The following is an 11718-nucleotide window of genomic DNA, read 5'->3' on the forward strand; positions in this document are numbered from 1 at the left end:
TTGGATAGTGTGAACTGACCTTATTTATAGGCTGACATGTATTTTGATTATTATTATTAGTTATTATTGTTGTTTACATTTTTTATTGACTGACATGTATTACCCTACCGTTTGGCATGAGCATACAGACCTTCACAGATAAGACTTTCACTGGTCCTCATAACCACCTATCCATTTAATTTTGTTAGAAAGATCTGCTATTACCTTCAAATGTAATGTTATTGGTCACATACACGTATTTAGCAGATGTTATTGCGGGTGTAGCGAAATGCTTGTGTCTCACCTTGTGTCAGCAACTGACAAATGTTTTGGAGCTTGCGCGGCAGGTTTTTGACAAGTTTCCAGTGAGAGGGAATAGGGATGGGTGAATACAGTAACAATGATTTATTAATTACACCCTAATTTGATATGGCTTGGTTTGATATGCTTGATATCACAAATGTGATGGGAAATGTTTGCAAACTTCAAAACCTGAAACAAAAGCTGCTCCAAAACGGACCAAATGGAATGTTCAATGATTCAGTAGTGTCTTATATGCTGTTGAAAACACTGCTAGATAGATGAATGACTCATCCTTGTGTGTGTGTGTGTGTGTGTGTCACGTTCCTGACCTGTTTTCTGTTGTTTGGTATGTGTTTATTGGTCAGGGCGTGAGTTTTGGGTGGGCAGTCTATGTTTTCTGTTTCTATGTTGGTTTTGGGTTGCCTGGTATGGCTCTCAATTAGAGGCAGGTGTTTGACGTTTCCTCTGATTGAGAGTCATATTAAGGTAGGTTGTTCTCACTGTTTGTTTGTGGGTGATTGTCTTCCGTGTCAGTGTATGTTCGCACCACACGGGACTGTTTCGTTGTCGTTAGTATATGTAGTCTGTTCCTGTTCGTGCGTTCTTCATGTTTTATGTAAGTTCTCATGGTTTAGGTCAGTCTACATTCGTTTTTGTTATTTTGTAATCCTTCCAAGTGTTTGTTTTCGTGTTTCGTCGTTTGCTTTATTAAATCATTATGTATTCACAACCCGCTGCATTTTGGTCGAATCACTACTCCTCCTCTTCGTATGAAGAGGAGGAGGAAGCCCGTTACAGAACCACCCACCAAACCCAGATCAAGCAGCGGGTTAACGGACAGCAACGACAGCAGCAGTGGGTCAAGGAGGATTGGACATGGGAAGAGATTCTGGACGGAGAAGGACCCTGGGCAGAGCCAGAGGAGTGTCGCCGTCCCAAGGCGGAGCTGGAGGCATCTAAAGCGGAGAGGCGACGATATGAGGAGGCAGCACGGAAGCAAGGCTGGAAGCCCGCAAGTACAACCCAAAAATTTCTTGGGGGGGGGGCTAAAGGGTAGTGTGGCGAAGTCAGGTAGGAGACCTGCGCCAACTTCCCGGGCTTACCGTGGAGAGCGAGAGTACGGGCAGACACCGTGTTACGCAGTAGAGCGCATGGTGTCTCCTGTACGTGTTCATAGCCCGGTGCGGGTTATTCCACCTCCCCGCACTAGCCGGGCTAGAGTGAGCATTGAGCCAAGTGCCATGAAGCCGGCTCAACATATCTGGCCTCCAGTACGTCTCCTCGGGCCGGTGTACATGGCACCAGCCTTACGCATGGTGTCCCCGGTTCGCCAACACAGCCCAGTGCGGGTTATTCCACCTCCCCGCACTGGACGGGCTACGGGGAGCATGCAACCAGGTAAGGTTGGGCAGGCTCAGTGCTCAAGGGAGCCAGTACGCCTGCACGGTCCGGTATATCCGGCGCCACCTTCCCGCCCCAGCTCAGTACCACCAGTGCCTACACCACGCACCAGGCTTCCAGTGCGTCTCCAGAGCCCTGGTCCTCCTCCACGCACTCTCCCTGTGGTGCGTGTCTCAAGCTCAGTGCCTCCAGTTTCGGCACCACGCACCAGGCCTACTGTGCGCCTCAGCAGGTCTGAGCCATCTGTCTGCCCAGCACCGTCTGAGCCATCTGTCTGCCCAGCACCGTCTGAGCCATCTGTCTGCCCAGCGCCGTCTGAGCCATCTGTCTGCCCAGCGCCGTCTGAGCCATCTGTCTGCCCAGCGCCGTCTGAGCCATCTGTCTGCCCAGCGCCGTCTGAGCCATCCGTCTGCCCAGCGCCGTCTGAGCCATCCGTCTGCCCAGCGCCGTCTGAGCCATCCGTCTGCCCAGCGCCGTCTGAGCCATCCGTCTGCCCAGCGCCGTCTGAGCCATCCGTCTGCCCAACGCCGTCTGAGCCATCCGTCTGCCCAACGCCGTCTGAGCCATCCGTCTGCCCAACGCCGTCTGAGCCATCCGTCTGCCCAACGCCGTCTGAGCCATCCGTCTGCCCAGCGCCTTCTGAGCCATCCGTCTGCCCCGAGCCATTCGAGCCGCCCGTCTGGCCCGAGCCATTAGAGCCATCCGTCAGTCAGGAGCCACTAGAGCCGTCCGTCAGTCAGGAGCTGCCAGAGCCGCCAGCCAGTCAGGAGCTGCCAGAGCCGCCAGCCAGTCAGGAGCTGCCAGAGCCGCCAGCCAGTCAGGAGCTGCCAGAGCCGCCAGCCAGTCAGGAGCTGCCCTTCAGTCATGAGCTGCCCTCCAGTCATGAGCTGCCCTCCAGTCATGAGCTGCCCTACAGTCATGAGCTGCCCTACAGTCATGAGCTGCCCTACAGTCATGAGCTGCCCTACAGTCATGAGCTGCCCTCCAGTCATGAGCTGCCCTCCAGTCCGGAGCTGCCACCCAGTCCGGAGCTGCCACCCAGTCCGGAGCTGCCACCCAGTCCGGAGCTGCCACCCAGTCCGGAGCTGCCACTCAGTCCGGAGCTGCCACTCAGTCCGGAGCTGCCATTAGTACAGAGTTGTCCCTCTGTCCTAAGCTACCTCTCTGTCCGGAGCTACCTCTCTGTCCGGAGCTACCTCTTTGTCCTGAGCTACCTCTCTGTCCTGAGCTACCTCTCTGTCCTGAGCTGTCTCCTCTATGTAGGAGGGGCCTTAGTGAAGGTTCCTGGACCATGGTCGGGGGCGAGGGTCGCCACTCAAAGGACGCTAAGGAGGGGGACAAAGACAGTGGTGGAGTGGTGTCCTCGTCCACCGCCGGAGCCGCCACCGCGGACAGATGCCCACCCAGACCCTCCCCTTGAGTTGTAGGGGTGCGCCCGGAGTTCGCACCTTGAGGGGGGGGTTCTGTCACGTTCCTGACCTGTTTTCTGTTGTTTGGTACGTGTTTATTGGTCAGGGCGTGAGTTTTGGGTGGGCAGTCTATGTTTTCTGTTTCTATGTTGGTTTTGGGTTGCCTGGTATGGCTCTCAATTAGAGGCAGGTGTTTGACGTTTCCTCTGATTGAGAGTCATATTAAGGTAGGTTGTTCTCACTGTTTGTTTGTGGGTGATTGTCTTCCGTGTCAGTGTATGTTCGCACCACACGGGACTGTTTCGTTGTCGTTAGTATATGTAATCTGTTCCTGTTCGTGCGTTCTTCATGTTTTATGTAAGTTCTCATGGTTTAGGTCAGTCTACATTCGTTTTTGTTATTTTGTAATCCTTCCAAGTGTTTGTTTTCGTGTTTCGTCGTTTGCTTTATTAAATCATTATGTATTCACAACCCGCTGCATTTTGGTCGAATCACTACTCCTCCTCTTCGTATGAAGAGGAGGAGGAAGCCCGTTACAGTGTGTGTACTTCTCTACATTCATGAAGAGACTTATAAGCTATACATTACAGGCGGGAATAGTAAAAATGTCCGTTGTGAACACAGTCATTATAGTGCACTGATTACATTCTGAATGTTATTCTAAATCTCACACAAATTAAGAAGAATTAAAAAGTATGTGGATAAATTAAGTCATTCAAAACAATCCCATCTAAACCCAAAAGCAAAGAGCCAACAGCAGAGGGCAGTGTGCCACACAACACAGCATGCTAACCAACCTCTTTTAGCTTATCCTTCTCTAAAGTATCATCCGTCCGTGGGTTTAGTTGGACCGTTTTGCTCATTCTCCCTTTGAAAACAGACTGGTCTGTGGGGCTGTGAAATCATTCTGGCGGCTCAAAGAGAGACATACCGACTGTTCTTTGGCACTCATCCTCCTCTCGCAATGTCTGTCTGTTCTGTCAGCATCCCCAACTCCATCCCACATAGCACCCTATATTATTTGCTACAGTAAAAATAGATTGCCCACCCCCCCACCCCCACCACGACAGGGGCTGACAGCTGTATAGCCCTACTGTGACAGAATCCCCCCACCCCCACCACGACAGGGGCTGACAGCTGTATAGCCCTACTATGACAGAATCCAACTGTGTTGACAGTGACCCCATTATGACATGGCCCTCAGCCAAACGCCCGACCTGAGTCGCTCTGGCAACGTCTTAACAAGGTTCATTAGGACTTGTGGTCCACTCTGAGTGGTGATGACCGATGTTACGGGTCATGATGCTCACTGACCGAGAGTAACTTCTTCTCTCGCCAGTGAACTGTTGACCAGCTGAGGGGAATGACCTTTACTCTCTCACACAACTCTCTCACACTCTCTCACACAACTCAGGGGCTGAGTGACCCAAAATTACTACACATAATAATTTCATGGTTTTGTGCAGTTCTTGGATACTTCAAATTAGAGTATTTTCTTCTCACCTAATGTATACATATGTACACAGAGAAGACTGCTTGTAAGCAAGACACTGGACAGGCTGAAGTAGACCTTGTTAATGGCTATATTTATTTTAACATTCACTGCAATTATGCTTGACAGCAGTTGTGTCTGTGTCCATAACATGCTTCACTGAGGGAAATAAAAGCTTTTACTGTATGTCTGTACTGTACATTCAGCAGCTCAAAGGCTAACATGCTACCTCAGCGCTCAGTAACACATATTGCAGGCTGATTTATTAAGTGAATTGGAGTGTTTCAGCCTTTGAGGACCACAGTGTCTGCAGCTTTTTCACCGTACCTCAGGTCTACTACTCCTAATTATTTGGCCAGAAAGTCACCTCATCCCCTCTTCCCAGTGTAAATCAGCCACTGTACTAATCGACTATTAATTGAGAGGTAAGCTTTAAACCTGCAGACCTCATGCATGCAGTTAACCACCATTGATTTACCTGGGAATAAACTCAAACTTACTCTTGCTGAATGTAAAATGTCTTAACAATTACAGTATGCCCTTATTTTCCCTGACCAGAATGCGGAGGCTCTCTATACATACAGTATTATAAACTCAAGACTGTATTAACCAACCAACATCCTGCCAAATTTTCCTGGGTCAGAAATGCAGTCACCTCATTTATTGATGAGTTTGTCCCAGTTTTGTCAGTGTTTGTTTTGTGGGCTGAACTTCAGGGAGAGGCAACAGTGACAGATAGAGTCAAAGCAGTATCAAGGTACAGTCTGAGACAGCATAGCACAGATGTCCCTTATTAAAAAACAACTTGCTGAGATCTGTCCTTTTAATCGCTGTCGTCAATGTCTTCCAAAACAGTACAAAAAGGCAGTTTGCTTTCTGAATATACAGCTGAAGTCGGAAGTTTACATACACTTAGGTTGGAGTCATTAAAACTTGTTTATCAACCACTCCACAAATTTCTTGTTATCAAACTATAGTTTTAGCAAGTCGGTTAGGACATCTACTTTGTGCATGACACAAATAATTTTCCCAACAATTATTTACAGCCAGATTATTTCACTTATAATTCACTGTATCACAATTCCAGTGGGTCAGAAGTTTACATACACTAAGTTGACTGTGCCTTTAAACAGCTTGGACAATTCCAGAAAATGATGTCATGGCTTTAGAAGCTTCTGATAGGCTAATTGACATAATTTGAGTCAATTGGAGGTGTACCTGTGGATGTATTTCAAGGCCTACCTTCAAACTCAGTGCATCTTTGCTTGACATCATGGGAAAATAACCTCCCGGGTGGCGCAGTGGTCTAGGGCACTGCATCGCAGTGCTAGCTGCGCCACCAGAGTCTCTGGGTTCACGCCCAGGCTCTGTCGCAGCCGGCCGGGAGGTCCGTGGGGCGACGCACAATTGGCATAGCGTCGTCCGGGTTAGGGAGGGTTTGGCCGGTAGGGATATCCTTGTCTGTAAAATGTATGTAAAATGTAATAAAATGTATGCACTCTACTGTAAGTCGCTCTGGATAAGAGCGTCTGCTAAATGACTAAAATGTAAAATGTAAATGTAAAATCAAAAAAAAGCAGCCAAGAACTCAGAAAAAAATTGTGGCTCTCTACAAGTCTGGTTCATCCTTGGGAGCAATTTCCAAATGCCTGAAGGTACCACGTTCATCTGTACAAACAATGTACGTGTCACGTTCTTTCAAAATTGAACCCAGAAGCAGACCAGGACAAGGAGCGTAGGAAGAAGGTGAGTATTTATTTACATGTGAATGGGTAGATATATCCAGGTGGCGTAGCGGGCAGCGGTGGTGAATTGATGGGAGTAAATAGGTGAATCCAATGGAGTAGCGGAATCCTCCGTCGACCAGGCGTGAATGGGGTGAATGATCCGGGTGAGTAACTGAAGGCAAAACAAACGGAGGTAAGTTCAAGGCAAGCAATACGTAAACAAAAATAACAAAACAAATACTATCCAACTGGAGTCTGATACTATGGCACAACATACTGTTCATGGCTAACGATCCGGCAGGGAATGGAAGTCAGGTCAGAGCTTTTGAAGGGGAGAGATGATGATCAGGACAGGTGTGCAGATTACTGATGGGACACAGGTGCGGGTGAACATCAATCTCCCAACAAGCTAATTCGCCCGGCAACCAGACAGGGTGCGTTCCAGGACACCTGAAACACACTCCAGGACAGACACACAGGCAAACCCAGACTCAGGAAGCGGGATTCGTGACAGTACCCCCCCTCCGACGAACGCCACCGGGCGGACTACCTGGAGCGCCAGGGTGGAGGCGGTAGAAGTCACGAAGCAGGTCGTCATCCAGGATCTGACGCCGAGGAATCCAACTCCTCTCCTCTGGACCATATCCTTCCCAATCCACTAAATACTGGTACCCTCGACCCCGCCGTCTGGAGTCCATGATGCGGCGCACCGTGTAGACAGGACCACCTCCGATCATCCGAGGAGGAGGAGGACGAGGAGGAGGGGGCAACAGAGGACTGAGGTGAACCGGCTTGAGGCAGGAGACATGAAAGGTGGGATGTACTCTAAGAGTTGCAGGCAACTTGAGTCGAACCACAACAGGATTAATGATTCTCTCCACTACAAACGGACCAATGAACTTCGGTGACAACTTTCTCGACTCAGTCCGTAGAGGAAGATCCCATGTAGCCAACCAAACCTTATCTCCGACCGTATAAGCTGGGGCAGGAATACGGCGACGATTCGCCTGGATCTGATACCGGTCAGACACTCTAAGGAGAGCCTTCCTGGCCCGATGCCAGGTCCGGTGGCAACGACGAATGTGGGTCTGGACAGAGGGAACCGAGAGATCCCTTTCCTGAGAAGGAAACAAAGGAGGTTGGTAACCGTACAGGCATTGGAAGGGGGACATCCCAGTGGCAGATGACGGAAGGGTATTATGGGCATACTCGACCCAGGGTAATTGAGATGACCAAGAGGTAGGATCAGAGGAGACAAGACAACGCAGCGTGGACTCCATCTTCTGGTTGGCTCTCTCCGCCTGACCATTAGATTGTGGATGAAATCCAGAAGTGAGACTGACTGTAGCTCCAATGGCCAAACAGAAAGATCTCCAGACAGCAGAGGTAAACTGAGGACCACGGTCAGAAACAATGTCACTGGGCAATCCGTGGACCCTGAAAACCTCCCTAACCAAGATCTCAGACGTCTCCGTAGCCGATGGAAGCTTGGAGAGAGGGACAAAATGAGCAAACTTGCTGAATCTGTCCACAATGGTCAGAATGACCGTGTTCCCAACAGAAGGGGGCAATCCTGTGACAAAATCCAGGGCCAGATGCGACCAAGGTCGCCGAGGAATAGGTAGGGGGTGAAGAAGCCCAGAGCTGGGTCGATTGGTACTTTTGTTCTGAGCACAAACAGGACATGCGGCAACAAACCTCCGGGTATCTTCTCCCATGGCAGGCCACCAAAATCGTCTGCGCAGTAGCGACATAGTCCGAGCAACGCCAGGGTGACAAGCTATCTTGCTGGCGTGGGACCACTGAAGAACAGCAGAACGGACCGACTCAGGCACGAACAACCGACCGGGTGGACCGTTACCAGGGCCGGGCTGCGTCCGAAGGGCCGCCATCACATCCTCCTCAATCCTCCATGTAACGGTTCCCACGACAACATTCTGGGGAAGAATCGTCTCAGTCTTGGCCCCACTCTCCTCCGTCTTAGAGAACATCCGGGACAGGGCGTCCGCCTTCCCGTTCTTCGACCCAGGTCGGAACGTCAGGGAAAAATTGAAGCGTCCAAAAAACAACGCCCACCTGGCCTGACGGGCGTTGAGACGTTTAGCCGATTGCACGTAAGCCAGATTCTTGTGGTCAGTCCAGACCACAAACGGTTGCTCCGCTCCCTCCAACCAGTGACGCCACTCCTCCAAGGCAAGCTTCACAGCGAGAAGCTCCCGGTTACCCACATCGTAGTTTCTTTCAGCTGGAGAAAGACGACAAGAGTAGAAAGCGCAGGGATGGAGTTTACCGTCAGTGGAGCTACGCTGGGACAGGATGGCGCCCACCCCCACATCAGACGCGTCCACTTCAACAACAAACTGACGGGAAGTGTCAGGTTGAGAGAGAATCGGGGCGTTGGTGAATCGGCTCTTCAAGTCCAGAAATGCTCGGTCTGCCTCAGGAGTCCAACAGAAATTTCTGGTGCAAGACGTCAGGGCAGTTAAAGGGGCGGCCACCCGGCTGTAATCACGGATAAACCTCCGATAGAAGTTCGCAAACCCCAGAAATCTCTGGAGCTGCAATCTCGTACCGGGCTGGACCCAATCCCGAACCGCCCGAACCTTCTCTTGGTCCATCTTGATCTCTCCCCTGGATATGATGTACCCGAGAAATGACGTCGTGTGGGCGTGAAAATCACACTTCTCAGCCTTCACGAACAGACGGTTCTCCAATAACCGCTGCAGGACCTGCTTGACATGCAGAACGTGGCTAGAAAGCTCCTTCGAGAAGATTAGGATATCATCCAGGTAAACGAACACAAAAATTCCAATCATATCTCTCAGAACGTCATTTACCATACTTTGGAACACAGCCGGAGCGTTGGTCAGTCCAAACGGCATCACTTGGTACTCAAAATGTCCCATCGGAGTATTGAACCCAGTCAACCACTCGTCCCCCTCTTTGATCCGAACCAAATGATACGCATTACGTAAATCAAGCTTCGTAAAAACCGTAGCACCCTGTAAGGAATCGAAAGCCGAGCTCATCAAGGGAAGGGGATACTTGTTCTTGACCGTAATATCATTCAACCCCCGATAATCAATACACGGTCGAAGAGAGCCATCCTTCTTGCTCACAAAAAAAAAATCCTGCTCCCAGAGGTGATGACGAGGGCCGAATGAGACCTGCAGCTAGAGACTCCTTGATGTAGGTCTCCAAGGCCTCACGTTCAGGTCGAGAGATACTGTATAACCGTCCCTTGGGAAAGGCAGCTCCAGGAAACAGATTAATCGCACAGTCATAAGGTCGGTGGGGAGGAAGGGACAGAGCCTTCTGTTTACTGAATACTTCACCCAACTCGTGATATGTTTCTGGAACCAGAGACAAATCAGGAGGAGCAGAGTCACTGACCTGACTGGAAACAGCAGGAGAACAGGCAGTCCTAAGGCAGTTAGCATGACACTCAATGCTCCAACTAGTTACCTTACCCGTCACCCAATCAAACGAGGGATTGTGTTCCTTCAGCCAGGGGTAACCAAGAACCAGAGGAACATGGGGCGAGGACAGAATGAGGAAGGAGATCAACTCTGAATGATTCCCCGACACCAACATCTTAACCGGTTCAGTCCTCATAGTGATCCGTGCCAGACTACTCCCGTTCAGAGTGGTTGCTTCAATGGCTTCCGGCAATTGCTCCTTGGAAAGCCCCAGCTGTTCCACCAAGTCGGCATCAATAAAGCTGCCATCGGCACCTGAATCGATAAGAGCGTTCATCTCTAATCTCTGATCCTTATTCATAAGGGTCGCAGGAAAACGGGGTCTGACAGGATCCTTGAGAGATTGAAACTGGCTCGCTAAAATTCCTCCCAAAACTAGCGAGCCGGGCAGTTTAACGGGCGCTGTGGACAAGCGGAGATGTAATGTCCCGAGCTACCACAGTAGAAACAGCTGTTGGTCTTACGTCTACGTTGGCGCTCCTCCTTAGTTAGCCCGTGTCGCCCCACTTGCATTGGTTCAGAATCTGGTGGCAAGACCCCTCCACTAATACCGTGTGGGGAATAACGATCAATACTTTCTGGTTCACTTCCTGAACCGAATGGTAACCGAGTGGCTGATTGATTGGATGGGCCCCACTGCTTCTCCCTCCTTCTCTCTCGGACTCTATTATCTACCCGAATAGATAAAGTGACCAAGCTGTCTAGGTCACTAGGCTCTGGATAAGATATCAGCTCGTCCTTGAGTTGCTCCGACAACCCCTGGTAAAAAACCGCTTGTAGTGACTCCTCATTCCAACCACTCTCCACCGCCAATGTCCTGAACTCGATCATAAAATCTGCCACACTGCGAGCTCCTTGGCGAAGAGAGAACAAACGTTTAGCTGCGTCCTTACCTCGGACTGGATGATCAAAAAGCTTTCTCATCTCTCCCGTGAACTCCTGATATGAAGCCGTGCAGGTTCCCTGTCGTTCCCAAATGGCTGAAGCCCATTCCAGAGCTCTTCCACGCAGCAGTTCAATAACAAAGGCTATCCTAGCCTTGTCCGTGGCGTAAGAATGGGGCTGCAGATCAAACACTAACCCACACTGCATAAGAAACGAACGGCATCTTCCCAAATCCCCTTCATATTTATCAGGCGTCGGTACCTTGGGTTCACGGAAGGAAACCGCTCCAGACCCGGCAGGTGAGATGGGTGAAACAGGTGGTGAATGAATCGCCGGCAAACTGAGCTGATCCTGGATTTGTGTCAAGCTAGCAGATAAGTTCTGGATTGAACTCGCTATCTCCTGTAGCGCCGTATTGTGTTGTCCCAATGTCTTCCCCTGCTGGGTAATGGCATGGCAAACGGAGTCCAGGTCCGCTGGGTTCATCCTTGGCCGGATCGTTCTTTCACGTTCTTTCAAAATTGAACCCAGAAGCAGACCAGGACAAGGAGCGTAGGAAGAAGGTGAGTATTTATTTACAAGTAAATGTGAATGGGTAGATATATCCAGGTGGCGTAGCGGGCAGCGGTGGTGAATTGATGGGAGTAAATAGGTGAATCCAATGGAGTAGCGGAATCCTCCGTCGACCAGGCGTGAATGGGGTGAATGATCCGGGTGAGTAACTGAAGGCAAAACAATCGGAGGTAAGTTCAAGGCAAGCAATACGTAAACAAAAATAACAAAACAAATACTATCCAACTGGAGTCTGATACTATGGCACAACATACTGTTCATGGCTAACGATCCGGCAGGGAATGGAAGTCAGGTCAGAGCTTTTGAAGGGGAGAGATGATGATCAGGACAGGTGTGCAGATTACTGATGGGACACAGGTGCGGGTGAACATCAATCTCCCAACAAGCTAATTCGCCCGGCAACCAGACAGGGTGCGTTCCAGGACACCTGAAACACACTCCAGGACAGACACACAGGCAAACCCAGACTC

Source organism: Salvelinus namaycush, chromosome 15, assembly GCF_016432855.1.
Source record: "Salvelinus namaycush isolate Seneca chromosome 15, SaNama_1.0, whole genome shotgun sequence".
Taxonomy (NCBI): Eukaryota; Metazoa; Chordata; class Actinopteri; order Salmoniformes; family Salmonidae; genus Salvelinus; species Salvelinus namaycush.